General features: G+C 38.7%; 1 long non-coding RNA gene across 2 annotated transcripts in view; it reads left to right on the top strand.

Annotated features, from left to right (window-relative positions):
• Positions 1-21,063, top strand: part of LOC145715958 (uncharacterized) — a 78,413-nt gene extending 57,350 nt beyond the window's left edge. For both annotated transcript variants that reach the window (XR_014138282.1, XR_014138281.1), the window contains one exon: positions 17,280-21,063. This is a non-coding gene — a long non-coding RNA (uncharacterized LOC145715958). The remainder of the gene's footprint in view (positions 1-17,279) is intronic.
• Positions 21,064-21,069: the final 6 nt, after the last annotated feature.

The raw sequence follows: 21,069 nt of genomic DNA on the forward strand, positions 1-21,069 counted from the left end.
GTGGAGGCACTTTCAGGAAGATCAGAGGAAGCATCTGCTCAGCTTCTGGTGCGGAAAGTTTGGAGAGGGTGCTTGGGACTCTCATGAAAGGAACAAAGGGACAGAGAAGCCAAGGGGTGCACCTGCCTAACCTGGAGGTGTATGGGGAGACTCAACAAAGAGAAAAAGGAGGTACTGAGAATCTCATCAGACCTCACGTGAAGCCTGGCCAGAGGCCCTTCAGCTTGGGTATTCAGACAGTTGGCCTCAGGCGCAACTGGGATGTGGGTGATGGAGCCCTTGGTGCCCAGTGTGTTGTGCCAGCCACGCCAAGTTTCAACCAGGTTTCTGCTACACTAGGATGAAGAAACTATATTCGATAACTTCTTTAGCGCTTAGGAACACATTTAAAATTTCCCCTTTTCCTTGACAAATAAAAAATAAATTACAGTCTGGTCTCAGCCAAAGTTAAAATTGTGAGCAGAAGCCATTTGGGCAGTGTTTCTTTCTTTTTTTTTTTTTAAATGAATTTTAAACAAAGTTTTAATTTAAATTCCAGTTAGTTAACATACAGTGTAATATTAATTTCAGATGTAGTGTTTCTTAAATTTTGATATGCATCAGGATCACCCCCTTGTCTGGAGTGGAACCTGGCAGCTGTATGTTTAAGAAGGCCCCACATGATTTCGGTGTTTACCAGAATGTTTGGGAAACACTTCTCTCTCAGTGCTCCTTACTCTTCAGTGGAGATACATATATCACCTGGGGATCTTGTTGAAGTGCATATTCTGAAGGTCTGTGGTGGAGCCTGAGATCCTGCTTCTCTCAAGCTCCCAGGTGAAGCTGCTGCTGCTGCTGCTGCTGCTGCTGGTCTGAGGAGCACAGTTTGAATAGCAAGACCGAGAGCAGGTACCAAAGTCCAGGGAGAATGCAGGGAGAGCCTGGAATGGTTGCAAGAGGAAGTGAGGCATGGGAGAGTTGGAAAGAGCTGTATCTGCTGTTTTCCTCTGTCGTATCTGCAGGTTAACTTAGCTTCATGCAGAATCACCTGAGACAAACAGGCAGGTAGTTACAGAGTCGTGGGTCCCACCCTGGACTTACTGAATCAGAATCTCCAGAGGAGGGTTTTGGGATTTGGCATTTTTTATAAGCACCCAAAATGATCTGTATCATTAGACAAGTTTAGGAAACACCGATAAGAGTGTCAAGGAGAAAGACAAATAAAAACTACGAAGCTACGGGAAAACTTTGGTCTTAAAATGGAACACTGAAAGTTATGTGTGATATCAGAGGGGTTTTCCCAGTCATCTGTAATTGTTTCCCTTGTTGCTTGAAGAAATTTTCCATTTTACTGAATGTTAGTTTAATGATTTACAAGCAAAATTCACAATATTTTATTTTATGGCTTCAAGTTCAGAGGAAAACAGGGAAACTTTGGAGATGAGAGAAAGTGGCAACAAAATATTGGAACAAGATATCTGAAAAAAATGTGAGTTCCCAGAACAGTGCCATTAGCAAATGAAACATTAAATGCCTACCACATGTTGTATTATGAAATTATTGAAATCCGGGTAAACTCTGATTTTACTTGGAGACTTTGAAAATCAGCATTAAACGTTAAACATCAGTGTTAAACACCAGGAAAATGTCTCCAGGCATGTTTTACAAATTTGAAAATCTTGATTAATGGGGTGGGCAATTTCATCATGTTAGGAGCCACAGAGAGGTTTTTATTTATTTACTTATTTTCCTTTTTACTTTTTTTTAAAGTTTTAAGTTTTTATTTAAATTTCAGTTAACAAATAGTGTAATATTAGTTTCAGGTGCAGAGTTTAGTGATTCATCACTTACATACAACACCTGGTGCTCATCACAACCAGTGCCCTCCTTAATCCCCATCACCCATTTAGCCCATGCCCACCCTCCCCTTCAGCAACCCTCAGTTTTCTATAGTTAAGAGAATTCTATGGTTTGCCTCTCTCTTTTTTCCCCCATGTTCCTTTGTTTTGTTTCTTAAATTCCACATACGAGCGAAATCATATGTATTTGTCTTTCTCTGACTGACTGACTTCGATTAGCATAATACTCTCTAGCTCCATCCATGTCATTGTAAATGGCAAGATTTCATTCTTTTTTTATGGCTGAGTAATATTCCATTGTATATGCATTACCACATCTTTATATATTCATCAGTTGGACACTTGGGCTCTTTCCATAATTTGGCTATTGTTGATAATGCTGCTATAAACCATCAAGGTGCATATATCCCTTCGAATCAGTATTTTTATATCCTTTGGGTAAATAGCTAGTAGTGCAATTACTGTGTTGTAGGGTATTTCTATTTTTAACTTTTTGAGGAAACTCCATATTGTTTTCCAGGGTGGCTGCACCAGTTTGCATTCCCACCAACAATGTAAGAAGATTCCCCTTTCTGCATATCCTTGCCAACATCTGTTGTTTCCTGTGTTGTTGATTTTAGACATTCTGACAGGTGTGAGGTGATATCTCATTATAGTTTTGATTTGTATTTCCCTGACGTTGAGTGATGTTGAGCATCTCATCATGTGTCTGTTAGCCATCTGGATGTCTTCTTTGGAGAAATGTCTGTTCATGTCTTCTGCTCATTTTTTAACTGGTTTATTTGGTTCTTGGGTGTTGAGCTTGATAAGTTCTTTATAGATTTTGGATGCTAACCCTTTATCAGATATGTGATTTGCATATATCTTCTCTCATTCTGAAGGTTGTCTTTTAGTTTTGTTGATTGTTTCCTTCACTGTGCAGAAGCTTTTTATTTTGATGAAGTCCCAATAGTTTATTTTTGCTTTTGTTTCCCTTGCCTCAGGAGAAATGTCTAGTAAGAAGTTGCTATAGCTGATGTCAAAGAGGTTACTGCCTGTGTTCTCCTCTACAATTTTGATGGTTTCCTATCTCACATTTAGGTCTTTCATCTGTTTTGAGTTTATTTTTGTGTAGGGTGTAAGAAAGTGGTCCAGTTTCATTCCTTTGCATGCTGCTGTTCAGTTTTCCCAACACCATTAGTTAAAGAGATGTCTTTTTTCCATTGGATATTCTTTCTTACTTTGTCGAAGATGTGTTGACTATATAGTTGTGGGTCCATTTCAGGGTTTTCTATTCTGTTCCATTGATCTATGTGTCTGTTTTTGTGTCACTACCTTACTGTCTTGATCACAACAGCTTTGTAATATAACTTGAAGTCTGGAATTTTGATGCCTCCAGCTTTGTTTTTTCTTTTTCAAGATTGCTTTGGCTATTTGGGGTCCTAAATGGTCTATACAAATTTTTAGGATTGTTTGTTCTAGTTCTGTGAAAAATGCTGTTGGTATTTTGATAGGGATTGCATTAAACATGTAGATTGCTTTGGGTAGTATAGACATTTTAACAATATTTGTTCTTCCAGCCCATAAGCATGGAATGTTTTTCCATTTCTTTCTGTCATCTTCAATTTCTTTCATAAGTGTTCTGTAGTTTTCAGAGTACAGATCTTTAACCTCTTTGGTTAGGTTTATTCCTAGGTGTCTTACAGTTTTTGGTGCAATTGTAAATGGGATTGATTCCTTGATTTCTCTTTCTGCTGCTTCATTATTAGTGTATAGAAGTGCAACAGATTTTTGTACATTGATCTTTGTATCTGCCACTTTACTGATTTTGTGATCAGTTCTAGCAATTTTTTGGTGAGGTCTTTTGTGTTTTCTACATAGAGTATCATGTTGTCTGCAAATAGTGAAAGTTTGACTTCTTCCTTGTGGATTTGGATGCCTTTTATTTCTTTTTTGTTGTCTGATTGCTGAGGCTAGGACTTCCAGCATTATGTTAAATAATAGTGGTGACAGTGGACATCCCTGTCTTGTTCCTGACTGTAGAGGAAAAGCTCTGTTTTTCTCCATTGAGGATATTAGCTGTGGGTCTTTAATATATGGCCTTTATGATATTGAAGTATTTTCCCTCTATTCCTACTTTGTTGAGGGTTTTTATCAGGAATGGATGCTGTACTTTGTCAAATGCTTTTTCTGCATCCATTGAGAGGATCATATGGTTCTTATCCTTTCTTTTATTAATGTGGTGTATCATGCTGATTGATTTGCAAATATTGGACCACGCTTGCAACCCATGAATAAATCACACTTGATCATGGTGAATGATTCTTTTAATGTACTGTTGGATTTAATTTGCTAGTATTTTGTTGAGAATTTTTGCATCCATGTTCAGCAGGGATGTTGGCCAATAGTTCTCTTTTTTAGTGGGATCTTTGTCTGGTTTTGGAATCAATGTAATGATGACTTTGTAGAATGAGTTTGGAAGTTTTCCTTCCATTTCTATTTTTTGGAACAGTTTGAGAAGAATAGGTATTAACTCTTCTTTAAATGTTTGGTGAATTCCCCTGTGAAACCATCTGGCCCTGGACTTTTGTTTGTTGGGAGATTTTTTATTACTGATTTAATTTCTTTGCTGGTTTTCAGTCTGTTCAAGTTTTCTCTTCCTGTTAAAGTTTTGATAGTTTATATGTTTCTAGAAATTTATCCATTTTGGGCACCTGGGTGGCTCAGTTAGTTGAGCGACTGCCTTCGGCTCAGGTCATGATCCTGGAGTCCCAGGATCGAGTCCCGCATCGGGCTCCCTGCTCGGCAGGGAGTCTGCTTCTCCCTCTGACCCTCCTCCCTCTCATGCTCTCTGTCTCTCATTCTCTCTGTCTCAAATAAATAAATAAAATCTTTAAAAAAAAAAAAAGAAATTTATCCATTTCTTCCAGATTGCCCAATTTGTTGGTATCTAATTTGTCATAATATTCTCTTACAATTGTTTGTATTTCTGTGGTGTTGGTTGTGATCTCTTTTCTCTTATTCATGATTTTATTTATTTGGGTCCTTTCCCTTTTCTTTTTTCATAACTCTGGCTAGGGGTTTATCAATTTTATTAATTTTTTCAAAGAACCAGCTCCTGGTTTCATTGATCTGTTCTGGGGTTTTTGTTTTTGTTCTATATCATTTATTTCTGTTCTAATCTTTATTATTTCCCTTCTTCTGCTGGCTTTAAGCTCCATTTGCTGTTCTTTTTCTAGCTCCTTTAAGTGTAAAGTTAAGTTACATATTTGAGTTATTTTTTTTTTTAAAGCAGGAGAGAGAGAGAGGAGAGGCAGAGGGAGTGAGAGAATCTCAAGCAGGCTCTATGCCCAGTGTGGAGCCTGACATGGGGCTCAATCTCACAATCCTGAGATCATGACCTGAGCTGAAATCAAGAGTTGGATGCTTAACCAACTGAGCCACCCAGGTGCCCCTATTTGAGATTTTTCTTGCTTTTTGAGGTAGGTCTGCATTGCTATATAATTCCCTCTTAGGACCATTTTTGCTGCATCCCAAAGGTTTTGGACCATTGTGTTTTCATTTTCATTTGTTTCCATATTTTTTTTTTATTGCTTCTTTAATTTCCTGGTTGACTCATCCATTCCATAGTGGGATGTTCTTTAACCTCCATTATTTATGGTCTTTCTGAAAATTTTCTTGTGGTTGGAAAATATGCATGGTATGATCTCAATCTTTTTGTACTTTTGAGGACTGATTTTTGACCTATAATTTGATCTATTCTGGAGAATGTTCCATGTGCACTTGAAAAGAATGTGTATTCTGCTGCTTTAGGATGAAATGTTTGAATATATCTGTTAAGTCCATCTGGTCAAAGCCATTGTTTCCTTGTTGATTTTCTGCTTAGATGACCTGTCCATTGCTGTAAGTGGGGTGTTAAAAGTCCCCTACTCTTTTTTTTTTTTTTTAAGATTTTATTTATTTATTTGACAGACAGATACACAGCGAGAGAGGGAACACAGCAGGGGGAGTGGGAGAGGGAGAAGCAGGCTTCCCGCCGAGCAGGGAGCCCAATGTGAGACTCGATCCCAGGACCCTGGGATCATGACCTGAGCCGAAGGCAGACGCTTAACGACTGAGCCACCCAGGCGCCCCAAAAGTCCCCTACTCTTATTGTTTATTATCAATCAGGTCCTTTATGTTTGTTATTGTTTTGTATATTTGAGTGCTCAAATTGGGGGCATGAATATTTATAATTGTTAGATCTTCTTGTTGATAGACCCCTTTATTATGATGTAGTGCCCTTCTTTATCTCTTGTTACAGTCTTTGGTTTAGAATCTAGTTTGTCTGATATAAGTATTGTTACTCTGGCTTTCTTTTGACATCCATTTGCATGATAAATATTTCTCCATCCCCTCAATTTCAATCTACAGGTATCTTCAGGTCTAAAATGTGTCTCATGTAGGCAGCATATTGATGGGCCTTTTTTTTTTTAATCCATTCTGAAAACCTATATCTTTTGATTGGAGCATTTAATCCATTTATGTTCAGAGTAATTACTGATAGATATTAATTTAGTGCCATTTTATTACTTGTTTTGTCATTGTTTCTGGAGTTTGTCTCTGTTCCTTTCTAGTCTTTGTCAATTTTGGTCTTTCTTTCCCACTCAAAGACTCCCCTTTAATATATCTTGCAGGGCTGGTTTAGTCAAGAACTTCTTTAGTTTTTGTTTGTCTGGGAAACTCGTTATCTCTCTTTGTATTCTGAATGATAGCCTTGCTGGATAGAGTATTCTTGGCTGCATATTTTTCCCATTCAGCACGTTGAATATATCATGCTGCTCTCTTCTGGTCTGCCAAGTTTCTTTGGACAGATCTGCTGCTGACCTCATTTATCTTCCCTTGTAAATTAGGGACTTCTTTTGTCTTGCTGCTTTTAGGATGTTTTCTTTATTTTTTCAAATTTAACTATGATATGTCTTAGTGTTGACTTGCTTTTGTTGATTTTGATGGGAATTCTCTGTTCCTCCTAGATTTGGATGTCTGTTTCCTTCCCCAGATTAGGGAAGTTTTCAGCTATAATTTCCTCGAATAAACCTTTTGCCCCCTTTTCCCTCTCTTCTTCTGGGACTCCTATGATACAAATATTACTACGCTTTATGGAGTCATTGAGTTCCCTAAGTCTACATTCGTAATCTAATATTTTTCTTTCCTTCTTCTTCTCAGCTTCATTATTTTCCATAATTTTATCTTCTATATTACTTATTCATTCCTCTGCTTCTTCCATCCTTGTGGTCATTATATCCAGTTGGTTTCAAATCTCAGTTACTGCATTTTTCATTTCAGCCTGACTAGTTTTCAGGCTCTGTGGTTAGGGACTCCCTGGTGTCTCTATGCTTTTCTCAAGCCCAGCTAGTAACCTTATGATTGTTCCTTTAAATTCTGGATCACACATATTACTTATATCTGTTTATTTTTTTAAATTTAATTTTATTTTATTATGTTAGTCACCATCCATTACATCATTAGTTTTTGATGTAGTGATCCACGATTCATTCTTTTCGTATAACACCTAGTGCTCCATGCAGTACGTGCCCTCCTTAATACCCATCACTGGGCTAACCCATCCCCCCACGCCCCTCCCCTCTAGGACTCTGTTTGTTTCTCGGAGTCCATAGTCTCTCATGGTTCGTCTCTCCCTCCGATTTCCCCTGCTTCATTTTTCCCTTCCTTCTCCTATTGTCCTCCATGCTATTCCTTATGTTCCACAAATAAGTGAACCCATATGATAATTGACTTTCTCTGCTTGACTTATTTCACTTAGCATAATACTTATATCTGTTTAGATTAACTCCCTGGCCATGACTTTTCCTTGTTCTTTCTTTTGGGATGAATTCCTCCATTTTAGCATTTTTGTCTAGGTCTCTGTCTTCTTCTCTGTGTTAGGAAAGCCTGCTGTATTTCCTGCCCCTGAGAGTAATGGCTTCACGAAGCAGAGGTCGTGTACTGTCCAGCGACTGGCACTTCAGGAAGTATCTCTGATGTATCCTGGGTACGGCTGCTGTGTTTTGGCTGCTCTTTCCCTCAGGTCAGTCCTCTGCAGAGTTTTTCCTTGCCTGCAGTGGGGAGTGTTTGGACCTTGGCCAAAGTGTGGTGAGTTTTAACTAGGTGTGCTCTGGTCTGCTTTTTGAAAGATGCCATTTCCACTAGAGCTGAAGCTTTGCAAGAACTTTATGGTCAGTGGATGTGGTGCCTGCCAGGGTTTGTGCTGGTCTTCTGATGGAGGGGCCCGCTGCTCTGGTTCTCAGGCACACTTGCCCCAGAGGAGCGGCACTTGCAGAATGCAGGGGTGGGGGTGAGGGGGTGGGGCTTGGTGTAAGTGGTTTAGGCTGACACCATTGGTGCTGTGCTGCTTACTGAAGTTAGTTTATGCTAAGGGGTGGGGGAGGGAAATGGTGCCAGCCAACTCTTTTGTCCCTGGAGAGGCAATGCCACCTCTCCCAGATGTTCTCTAAGAAGTGGGAACCATCTCTGCCAGTACATCCCAGGGGATCCTCAGATTGTGCCGTCTGCTCCCAGGCTCTCTGCTCTCCTTCTTCATAGGAGCATGCAGCACCCTCAGAGCTCCACACTGACCATGCCACAGACCTCTAAAACTCCAGTCTTTGAGCCCTGCTGGTTGTGAAAAAAAATAAAACAAAACACCCCCCACGAAAATCAGCCCTTTTCATCTCCCCAGTCAATGGCTTTGGGGATGTGTTCTCCTTGTGCAACCCCCTGTGAGCTCCTCTCTTTTTTTTTTCTCTCTCTCCCTCTCCTCTCTTCATGACCAGGGCTCCTTCCCCTCTGCGGCACCTGCGATCCATTTCTTCCCCAAATCACATCTCTGCACATCCTACCTTCCACAAAATTTACTATCTGATCCATTTTTAAGTGTGCAGTTCAGTGTTATTGAATACATTTGCATTGTTGTATGACCATCACCACCTTCCATCCCCAGAGCTCTTTTCATCTTGTGAAACTGAAACTCTGGGCCCATTAAACAATAATAACTCCTCATTTCCCCTCCTCCCAGTCCCTGGCAGTCACCATGCTACTTTCTGTCTCTATGATTTTGACTACTCTAAGTACCTCATATAAATGGAATTATTTGGTATTTGTCTTTGTGTGTCATCTTCCACTTTTAAAGCAGGGAAAATTTGTTTTATACCCTAGTTTTTCTCTCTTGTGCTTCCCCCACCTCTCTCTCTCTTTCTATCTTTCTCTTTCCATATATATATATATATTCCTCTAGTATATTCCTCTATATTCATATATACATTCTCTAATATATTCCCCTCTCTCTATATATATGAATATAGAGGAATATATACATATAATATATATTAGCTTATATGATATATATGGTAGCTTATATGATATATATGAATTATATAATATAAGCTATCATATGTATACTTAGATAGTTAGATATAGTTATTTCTTTGGTGTTTATATCTCTAATATGATGTATATCTCTTTTCCCACATGTGAAGCTTTTCAGAATGTTCATGCAAAAGACAGATTAAACACATTTTTGTTCTCACTAAACTGTCCAAGAGGGACACCTGGGTGGCTCAGTTGGTTAAGCATCTGCCTTTGGCTCACGTCATGATTTTTTTGAAGATTTTATTTATTTTAGAGAGAGAGAATGCAAGTGGGGGAAGGGAGGGAGGGAGAGGGAGATAGAGAATCCCTATCAGACTCTACGCTGAGCGCAAAGCTGGATGTGGGGCTCGATCTCATGACCCTGAGATCACGACCTGAGCTGAAACCAAGAGGTGGAGGCTCAACCCACTGAGCCACCGACATGCCCCTTAATTCATATTTTCTTAATGAGGTGTTGCTATTTTAACAGAAGCAAATTCTTAGCAAAGAAGTAAATCTCAGACATCAATGAGTAGATAAATGATATTTATGTTGGTGGGGAAGTGTGGGTAGAGATAAAAATTCCAAATCCCAGGCCACAGCCCAGACCAATTAAATGAGAATCTTGGTGAGGTGGGCTCCAGACATCAGTGTTTTTTACATCTCCTTCAGTGACTTAAATGTGTAGCCAAAGTTGAGAGTCGCTGTCCAAAGTAGGGACTAAGGCAGTGACTCACAGTCATGCCTACACATTAGAATCAACTGGGGAGGTTTAAAAAAAAAAAAAAAAAAAAGCCTAGTGCTTGAGTTCTGTCTCAGACCAATTAAATCAGAACCTTTGAGGAATAAGTCTGGGCAATAGTGTCTTTAAAAAAAAAAACTTCCAGGAGATTATAATATAAAGCAACTGAACTCCTCTCCAAGTGAGGAGAACCACTATACTAAAAGATGGACATTCTGAGAAATTAGCAATAAATCTATCATCGTATTCTAAAAGCAAGACCCATAATTCAGTTTATGGGTGAATTTTTTCAAACTTAAAACAGAAAATAATTGTGATGCTTCATATTATATAGTTTGTGCTTATGGAAAAAAAAGTGGAATGCTACTATAAAGCAAAATGGTGAACATGGTATGATACTGGAATATAGTGAAAATATGGAGAAATAGCAGAGACTAGAGAACTTAGAAACAGGCCATAGTTTATATTAGAATTTTGGACGCTCTTAGTATAAAAGTAATTTGCATTTAGTGTAGATCATTTAAAAAATAGAAACAAGCAAATGATAATAAAAGTGACCAGATATAACCATTCTTTTTAATGTGTACCATTTATTTTTTTTCATTTTTAATTTCCATATTTAAATGCATTGTACATAGTTTAAAAAGAACTTTATTGTAGAGAATTTTCAGCATACGCAACAACAGTCTGAATAGTATAATGATCTCCATTTCCCAATTTCTTCACTTCTGTAATTATCAACCCATGGTCCATCTTATTTTATCTAAACCCTACTCCATATCTCCCTCTCCTAAATCATTGTTAAAGCAAATCCGAGATATTATATCATTTTATCCATAGTTATTTTTTTCAGTTAATATGTTGTGAATATTTTCCATGTCACTAAATATTTTCCTATTACTTAATTTTTAATGGCGATATAGTATTTGATCATATGAATGTATCATTATTTATTTGGACAAGCCTCTATTGTTGAACATTAAAGTTGTTTCTAGTATTTTATTATTAAACACAGACCTTTAGTGATTATCCTTGTAAAAAAAATACATGCTTGATTGTTTAACAAAATCAATTATTAGAAAGGGAACTGGTGCTCAAAAATTTGCATGTTTTAGACACTTTTTGACACATTTTATCAAATTGCCCTGTGGCAAGCTTGTATCCTATTGTCCCTCTATGAAAATGTCTTCTCTTGCACATCTTTGCCAATATTGAGTATAATTTCAAGAAGCCTTCACCAATTCGATAAGTAAAAAATAGTATTTTATTATTGCTTTAATTTATGTTCTTATTTCTATTGAGAATAGACTTTTTACAAAAAAAACTTAAATGTTATTGGATTTTGTGTACTGATGGTCACAAATGGCAGGCCCATGCCTAAACCCCTTCCCATCCACAGGTGCCCCAGAGGCAACCAATTCTTTTAGGTATTTCTTCTGGTGGTTACTTCGGTATCTCTAAATGATTCAACCTGTATTTATTATTTGTTAATAGTAGACATTTTCTACTAGTTTTCTGTTATAATAGTTGAGAATTTATATTTCATTTCCCACCTTAAATATTTATATCACTCTTTTTTTTTAAGTTTATCAATTACATATTAATCTTTTTGTTTCTGGTTCCACTAACTAGAGATTGCTCACTTTGTATTTGCTCGGTTATAGAATTCAAGATTAGAAATCTTTTTCCCTCAGAGCTTTATATACCTTGCTTTTTTGTCTGTTGGCATTTAATGTTGCTTATGTGATAACCTAATATCATTTAAATTTTTGTTCCCTTTTGATGACTTGTTTTATTTTCTTTTTCCTCTCACTCTGGAAACATCTAGGATAATTTCTTTATCATTAATATTACTATTATTTTTGGTACCTTAAAGTTGGTTTTTTTTCTTTCACACTGCCATGCACTTAGCAGCCCCACAAGTTTGGTGGAGTTGCATTCCCTCTATAACTTCACCCGAGTTTTCTCACTTTTTTCGTCTTGGACATCTTTCCCTAATACTTTCTTTACCTGTTACCTTGAGCCTCTCTGTGAAAGACACAAGATCGAGCAATCAATCACTGTTTATAAATTGCTACTGTGAGGGATAAAAAAAACAGATAGGCTACATAATCTCTCTAAGAAACTTACACATTGTAACTATATTATTTGGAGAGATGCTCTAAGATCAATAAGTGGCCATGATAAAGTAGAAAATGTGTTTTCCTCAGGATCAGGGACATCATGTGAAGATGGCTTTTGAGTGGGAGCAGTAGTATTAGGATGTACTACTATTAGTCATACAATAAGTAATATTTGGAACATGCATTTTTGCTTGCTCCAGTGGGTGAATCCTGTGTTAATCCTCAACAAAGAAGAGGCCACAGATTAATCATAACTAAGTAAGATAAATTCTCAGAGGAACTGAGGAAATGTGATTTTTGTTTATTTTTCCTGATGGTCTGATGCAGTCTGGGACAGAACTAAATGAGAGAGGGATTGACAGTAACAATGAACTTTCCCACACATTTGATGTCTTAAATGAGCTTTGGAAGTGGCTGCTTCTTACTCTATTTGAAATTAACCAAAGCTTCTGGTTGCACACAATAAGTTCAGCTTTGTTAAAAGTAATGGACATAACCAGCAATCCCATGGGCATCATAAAATATAATCTGCCAAGCTTCTACAGAGAAAGAAGAGATAAGATCTGAATGCAAATGAAACAACACAAGATAAGCCGAATTTTTATCAATTTCTTTTTAAACATTTAAAATCTATATTGATGTTATTTTTATATAAAATGTTTGATACATAGAAAAATCTGTGTAACATGTATGTAAGTTATTAATAAAGTGAATAGCCATGAACCCATCACTCAGTTTAAGACCTAGAACATTACCAGTACACTGCAGTTTCCCATGTCCTTTTCCCTCTTGTCCATGTCCCTCCCCTCCCCTCAAAAGTGAATGTGATTCTAGATTTTAACTTATCATGTTAATTTTGAAAAACTTTTTTGGGGTCAAGAAATAGAATATTGGAAGAAACTCAGAAGCTTTCCTGAGCACTTTTTTGGTCATAAACCCTTCTCTTTCCCCGAAAGATAATTATTAACTTTAATAGCCATCACACCCTTACTTTTCCTGTTAGTTTTACTACTGAGGTATGCATCCTTAAACACCATACTGTAGTTTTGTCTGGTTATGAACTTTATGAAAAGGAATCAAAAGTATGCACTTTTTGGTCTGGTTTCTTTTGCCATAGAGTGTTTATTTTCATTGTTATATAGTAAAACATTGTATATACAATTGTTGATGGACATTTGGTTTGTGTCTAATTTTTGTAAAGCACATGGCTCACATGTGTGAGTACTTCTGTAGGGAATATCATCAAGAGTAAAACTGCTCAGTCATAGGTTGGACATATCTTCAATTTGAATAAATAATGATAAACATTTTCCAAGATAGTAGAACAAATTTAATCTCTCACCAGGAGTCTATGAAACCCCAGTTGCCCACACGTTACCAACATTTGATATTGTTACACTTTTAAATTTTAGTCTTTATGAAATCACAGAAAATATATATGTTGGTCTGTGTACCCCCCCATTCCAGAGGTTAGGCACAGAGCTTCTAAAACCTTGCAAATAATTTCCTAAGTGATAGCAACACTAGTTCCATTTTTTTGTTTTAATATTTGATCATTGGGTTATACTCAAGTTTTGCTATTATGGACAATGCCACAATTTTTATAATATTTAATGAAATTATTTTTTAAACAATCTAAATAAATGGAGACATATGCCATATTCATGCATAAGGAGATTCCATATTGCAAACATGTCCATTTTCCCTGAGTTGATTTATAGATTCAATTCACTTTTCAAACAAACAAAAAACCTCAACAAGCTTGTTAATCATGTTGTATTTGAGTGAAATAATTTTTGCATTCCAGTGAGATAATTGATTCACTCAAATATTCTCAATGATATAATAAGTGAAAGGTGGTTGGGAAAGGATATTTACACAATGCCAAGGTATCATGCCACAGCTTATTTGCTAATTGCAACGGGAAATGCACTTTTACAATGGAGAGGTCTGGCAGTTACTCTCTTACCAGTGAACAAACTCAGCATCAATAATGGTGGGACAGTCAATCATTATGTGACTCTTGATGTGATGCAGTATGAAGTACCCAACAATAAATATGACTTATTTGTGCCAAAAGTATTGAATCTGAATTTAACCATACTCTCAAGACTAATTTCCCACTTACAGGAAATATAGGATATAGAGGAAAAAATTAAATAACATTCTCCAGAAATTATCAGACAAATCCAGAATGTAGGACAGTCTATAGGATAACTAACCTGATAGCTAAAAAAAAGTCAATGTTATGAAAAAAATGGCAAGGGGACTATTCTAGAATAGAAGAGACTTAAGAGACATAATAATCAAATATGATGTATGTGCCTTGACTGGATCCTATTACAAAAAACCCACTAATTTTTGAAGACATTTTTGGAGAATTGTGGAAATTTAAATATGGATTGAATATGAGATGATTATAGGGAATTGCTAACTTTCTCAGGTGTGATAATGGCATTCTAGTTATGGAGGAGGGGACTCATATTTTTAGCAAATTAGCACTGAAATCTTTAAGAGTGAAATGTCATAATGCCTATTTTCAAATGTATAGAAATGAAAATAATCTCTACAAATACACTCACATATAAGTAAAGCAAATTTGTCATATATTAAAAAGTATTGAATCTAGGGTGCCTGAGTGGCTCAGTCGGTTAAGCGTCTGCCTTCGGCTCAGGTCATGATCCCAGGGTCCTGGGATCGAGTCCCACATCAGGCTCCCTGCTCAGTGGGAAGCCTGCTTCTCTCTCTCCCACTCCCCCTGCTTGTGTTCCCTCTCTCACTGTGTCTCTCTCTGTCAAAAAAAATAAATAAAATCTTTAAAAAAAAATTATTGAATCTAGGTGGTGATTATATAGGTGGTCATTGTACTATTCTTTCTGTATGTTTGAAATTTTCATAAAAATCACAGAAAAACACATCAAATTGGATTATGGAAACTTCAGTGGGAATTTTCATACAACTTAGCAAGTTGATTTTAAAATTTATATGGAAGAAAGGGCCAGAAAAAACCTTTTTCATGGAAAAGGGTGATAAATAGCCAAGACATAGTTGAAATAGAACCAGATGGGGACATTTATTATAAGATATGGTAATTAGGACAGTGGTATTGGCCAGTGATAGATAACAAGCCAAGAAGAAGATTAGGGATCCCAGGAAGAGATCTTAAATTTATGGAAACTTCATATATGACAGAAATGGTGTTGCAGATAAACAGGCAAAGGATAAACCATTCAGTAAATGGGCTGGGACAATTAGTTTTCCGTATGGAAGAAAATGAAGTTGGATCTCCATATCACATCATACATAAAAATCTATTCTAGATAGATTGTAGTTTAAATTTTTTTTTTTTAAGATTTTTATTTATTTGCGAGAGAGAGAATGAGAGACAGAGAGCATGAGAGGGAGGAGGGTCAGAGGGAGAAGCAGACTCCCTGCTGAGCAGGGAGCCCGATGTGGGACTCGATCCCGGGACTCCAGGATCATGACCTGAGCCGAAGGCAGTCGCTTAACCAACTGAGCCACCCAGGCGCCCTAGATAGATTGTAGTTTAAATGTGAAGGGCAAACTTAAAAGAGTATCTTAGAGAGTAACTTAGAGAGTCTCTTTATGACTTCGGGGTAGGAAAGATTTTTTTTTTTTAAGATTTTATTTATTTGACAGAGAGAGACACAGCAAGAGAGGGAACACAAGCAGAGGGGGTGGGAGAGGGAGAAGCAGGCTTCCCACTGAGCAGGGAGCCCGATGAGGGGCTCGATCCCAGGACCCCAGGATCATGACCTGAGCCGAAGGCAGATGCTTAACAACTGAACCACCCAGGTGCCCCTAGGAAAGACTTTCTTAAAAAAAAACATACAAAATCCTTAACAACAATAGAGGACTGAAATATGATATTAATTTTAGGAATCTGTACATAAAAAATCATAAAATGAAGAGACAAAACAAACTAGAAGAACATATTTTCATATATATAACAAAATTAAAGAATAACATGTGAAATGCAAAAAAACCCACAAAACAACAACAACAAAAAACCCTTAAAATCAGTAAGAAAAAGTTAACCCAACAGAAAAGTAGGCAAAAGATGTATTTGATAGAGAGATTGAAAGAAGTTGAACGTTTGATTTTGAATGTCTCTGTTCTGAGCCCAGCATAAGGCAATAGTAGTAAACAAAAGAGATAAATAGCCTTGCCCTTGAGTGACTAATATTTTAGTGGATAACATTGGTAAAGAGAAATAAGAACTCAAGACTGAAAAAGAAACTGAGTCAATGGTGTGGTGGAAAGAGAGCAGGCTCTGTGGTCAAACTCCTGGATACAGTCCCAGCTTCTCCTCTGACTAACTCTGGCATCTTGTGAGCATTACTCCAATTCTTCAAGCTTCCATTTCCTCTTCTGGGAATAGCAGCATCCACCCCATATGGTTGTTGAGAAAGTTAAATGAGATGATGATACACGCAAAGCACTTAGCATGGTGCCTGTTATATAATAATCACCCAATAAATACTAGATCTTCTCTTCTTGATCTTCTATTATTAATAACAATCCCACTGAATGGCTCTAAGTTAAATCCTGAAACCACCACACAACATTTTGCAACACATTTGCACCATCAATGCCGGGTAAGTGGACTGTGGATCCTGTGGCTGCCCTGGTTGTTCCCGGAAACTCAACTGGTGCAAAGTCAATTTCAGTTACTTAGGGAATAAACCAAGCAGGCACTGATAGAGAAGGGCATTGATGAGCTCACTGGTGAGAATATAAAGAATGAGAAGAAAATCCAGAGAAAAGAGTGTCTCCCTTAAGGGACGAACAGAGGCAGTGAATCCCATAGAAGACACTGAAAAGCAGCCACAGAGTCAGAGAGACAACTGACAGTGCAGTGATTTGGAGCTCAGGGAAGAAAGGGCTTCTGGGAGGGAGGGGGTGATTGATGGTGCCTCACGCTGCTGAGAGGCGCATTAAGGACTCACAAATATCTTCTGGGTTCAGCAAGGAGGAGGTTGTTTATGACCTTGCTGAAAACAGTTTTGCAGGGTCAGGACGAGGGGAGGAAGGGGGACAGAAGCCAGGTTGCCTTGGGTTGTGGAATTGGTGGGAGGCAAGGGTGGAGGCAATGAGAGTCTCTCAAGATCGTTGGTTAGGAGGGGACGGAGAGAACCAGAGGGACGTGGACTTAAGATACCCAGGAGGTTTGTTTTGTTTTGCTTAAAGATGGGAGAGATTTGAGGATATCTAAATGCAGACGTGAAAGAACCTGAAGAAATGAAAAGTTTGAGAAGTGGGAGCGAGAGAAGATTCTGCTGTAGTAATAACCTCCTGAGGAAGAAGAGCAAATGTGTATGGAGAGTCTACTGCCCAAGAGACACACTGAAAAATACAAGATGGTCCCTGACTGCCACAAAATACGGAGCCAAGGCAAGTTGTTTTACCTCTCTTTCTCTTCCACTCTCTTTGCCCAAAGTGGTAACGTCTTTTAATTGGAAAAAAGAGGACTGAACTTAATATTTTCAACTTTAAGTAAATTTTATGCTGTGAAATATAAAGTATTAAGAATGTTCTAAATGTTCTAAATCCTGAACACTTTCACCTGGGACATGTTCTCAGAATTACGTCTCCAATGGTAGCAAATCATCACGAACAGATTTAGGGAGAGGCACACAAGGGACCCCAAAGTTCTTTTTCTGATGGTGGTGATGGGCCAGAGATGTTAGTTATATCATTTTTCTTTATAGTTACTCTTTATGGTTTTCTTTCTATATGTGCTTGATATTTAATAAGAGCAATTATAAAACTGCTTTGTAATAGAGCGGAAGATGTGTTTTTAATGTTGCAGTTCTTAGATTGGATAGTGGGCTCATGAGTATGTGTTTTATAGGCATACACATACATTTATACTTTCGTATGTATCAAATCTTACAAAACACAATCAGTTTTGAAGTTAAAACTGGAGAGAGGCAGGTACTCCATGAACTTGGTGAAGATTATCAGTCTGGAAATCTTAATTAGGAAATTCCTGTTTCTGCGTGGGGATAGGTTTGGGGAGATGAGGAGGAACGGGTGGGAGGAGGAATTTGCTTCTGAGTCAGAGTTATGCAGTCTTTGCGTTGGCCTCTGTGCTCTGCGGTTCGTTGCCATAGGTGAGGCCCCGTAAGCCTTGGGTCAAGTGCCTGGGGCCACTGGGTCTAGCTGACAGACTGGGTCAAGGCTGATGTAACGTATGTGTCCTTACCTGGTCTCTAGATGGGGAGGAAGGAGTAGCCACATCCTTTGAAATGTTGATGCTGCAATGGCGTCCTCAAATATACAGAACTGGCTGAGAAGCAGCAGAACTGAGGTGGGAACTGGACAAATTCCAGACAGCACGTGGATGCTAGCGGGAGGCGATAGGTGGGGGTTATCCCAGAGTGGTAAATCTGAGAAACAGCACTCCTGTGGCTCCTCCTGAAATCACAGCCTCCTATTTCTGCCTTCTCTGGACCAGCCATGGCTGCTGCCGGCTTCAGGGCACAACGGGAGGGGGGATGTGGAGGGTGTTGATGTGAAGTATTTGGATTCCCAGGTCTCTCTCCAGACATGCTGCCTTCTGATCTCTAGATGATGACTCTAGAATCTTTTTAATGGTCTTATTTAGGAAACAGGCACAGAGGAAAGTGCATCCTAAATCTGGGGGTTTGGCCTGTTAACCTATTCTTCCTTTGGCCCTCTGCTGCAAATGTGTGCTTTGATTTGTGCCTGGTGATTTCCACCCCAGCATGATTGCAGACTCTGTAGTAACACGTGGGCACCTTACTGTGATAGAAATATAGAGTGTTGTAACTCAAAGGACCCTTTCAAAAGTCAGGGAAAGGGACAAGTACCTACTATTTTCTAGAGAGCATTCCAGACACTTTTACACGCATTATCTCATTTATTTCGGATAGCCACCTCCAGTGGGTAACATTATTTCCTTTTATACAGAAGGAAAATGAGGCTCACACAGGTTAAGTAACTCACCCCAAATCTTAGCTTTGCTAAGACTTATTTGAACACTCTTTGGTTGACATTGCTTTTGAGATCAGCAAGATGCTTGATCTTGGGGAGAAGTAAACAAAGCACAGAGATGTGAAGTGACTTCCTGGAAGTCACATGGGGAATTATAGCAGATCCAGGGTGGGCCCCAGGACCCCAGGCTCTGTTCTGGGGCGCTTCCTGTGAAGTTGTGCAGACGCCTGCCTGTGGGAGGAAACCAGGATCCTGTGAGCCCCATCGAGATCTCCTGCATCGAGTTCTTCCTGGTGGAAATGCCTCCCATGGAGGTTTGCTCTCTGGACCGTGTTCTGCCCTTCTTGGCTAGCTTCACCGATCAAACTCAAACACATGTCTCTCTGCCAACATCTCAGACCTTTTTTTTTTTTTTTTTAAAGATTTTATTTATTTATTTGACAGAGAGAGAGATAGAGCAGGAACACAAGCAGGGGGAGTGGGAGAGGGAGAAGCAGGCTTCCCGCCAAGCAGGGAGCTGGATGCAGGGCTCAATCTCAGGACCCTGGGATCATGATCTGAGCCAAAGGCAGACGCTTAACGACTGAGCCACCCAGGTGCCCCAACATCTCAGACCTTTATATTATCTGTCTCTCATTTGCTATTTCCTGTACATGGGTAGAAAATAAGAAAAGTACAGTTGACTCTTGAACAACTCAGGTTGAACTACAAGGGTCTACTTCTATGTGGATTTTTTTTTGATAGCTACTGTACTGTAAATGTATTTTCCTATGATTTTCTTCATAATATTTTTTCTCTAGCTTACTTTATCGTAAGAACACAGTATATAATACATATAACATACGAAATAGGTCTTAATTGACTTTATGTTCTTGGCAAGGCTTCGGGTCAACAGTAGGCTATTAGTAGTTAAGTTTTTGAGGAGTCAAAAGTCATATGCAGGTTTTTGACTGCACGGGGCTCAGTGCCTTTAACCCCTGAGTTGTTTGAGGATCAACCGTGCATCAAAGCAAATGTTTATAAGAGTCAGCTTTTTTAGATGAGGTTTTTACAAAAGTTTCTCTTGAGATAGAAATTAGGCCTTTTGTTTTAGTGGTTGCCTATGAAAACTTGCCTTGTTCTCATTAAAAAAGTACAGGAGGAAGGTTGCCAGGCGGGGGCAAAAATGCGGAGAGGTAAACGACTCAGTGGGCAGCAGGCTGTGTTCTTTGACCGGTGAACTTCCTCAAGGTCACGGTTTGTGCCCAGCAGCCTCAGGACACCGCAGGGAGCATGGACCTGCACATTTCTCCTCTTCTTCCTCTTCCTCCTCACCCCCATTCCAGAACCTCACAGTGTTCTGAGAACATGCTCTGAGCTTGCTTCTTTCCACGCCGTCTCTCATCAAGTCCCCTCTGCCAGGGATGCCCTTCCTGATTTTCTCTCAATGCCTATTCCTGCTCTAAAACCAAATTCGAATTCTGCCTCCTTCATGAACATTTTTTTGTCCCTCCTGTGGAGATAACTGCACTCCCACATCAGACTTCCCAGCATTTGGTGTCTCTTACCTGTTACACTAAATGTTACCCTGTTTTGTGCTGACTTCTGTTTCTGTCTTAGCTGCAGGATCAGAAGTTCCTTGAGGGTGAGGAATCCCGTGTTTCTCATCTTGTTTCCCTGCACTGCCTAGCACAGTACCTTCTAGGGTAACATCAGTGATTAAGGGACACTGTACTAAACCTCACAACAGGATCTCTGACATGGAGCCCAGCATTGGAAACACTGGGATGGCCTTCCACCCCCTAATTTCTGAGTGCCTTCTATCTGAAAAATCTTACAGCTACTCTCCCACAGTCCTCAACTTCTTCCCGTCTTTCTGCAGCTCTGCTTCTTTCAAAGAACCAGCTTCTAGTTTTGTTGATCTGATCTGCTGTGTTTCTGGTTTCTAATTCATTGATCTCTGCTCTAATCTTAATTATTTCTCTTCTAATGCGTGGCTTAGGCATCGTTTGTTGCTTTTTCTCTAGTTCTTTAAGGTGTA

This window comes from Leptonychotes weddellii, chromosome 10 (genome assembly GCF_054177405.1).
Source record: "Leptonychotes weddellii isolate Sample4059 chromosome 10, ASM5417740v2, whole genome shotgun sequence".
In the NCBI taxonomy this organism is placed as follows: domain Eukaryota; kingdom Metazoa; phylum Chordata; class Mammalia; order Carnivora; family Phocidae; genus Leptonychotes; species Leptonychotes weddellii.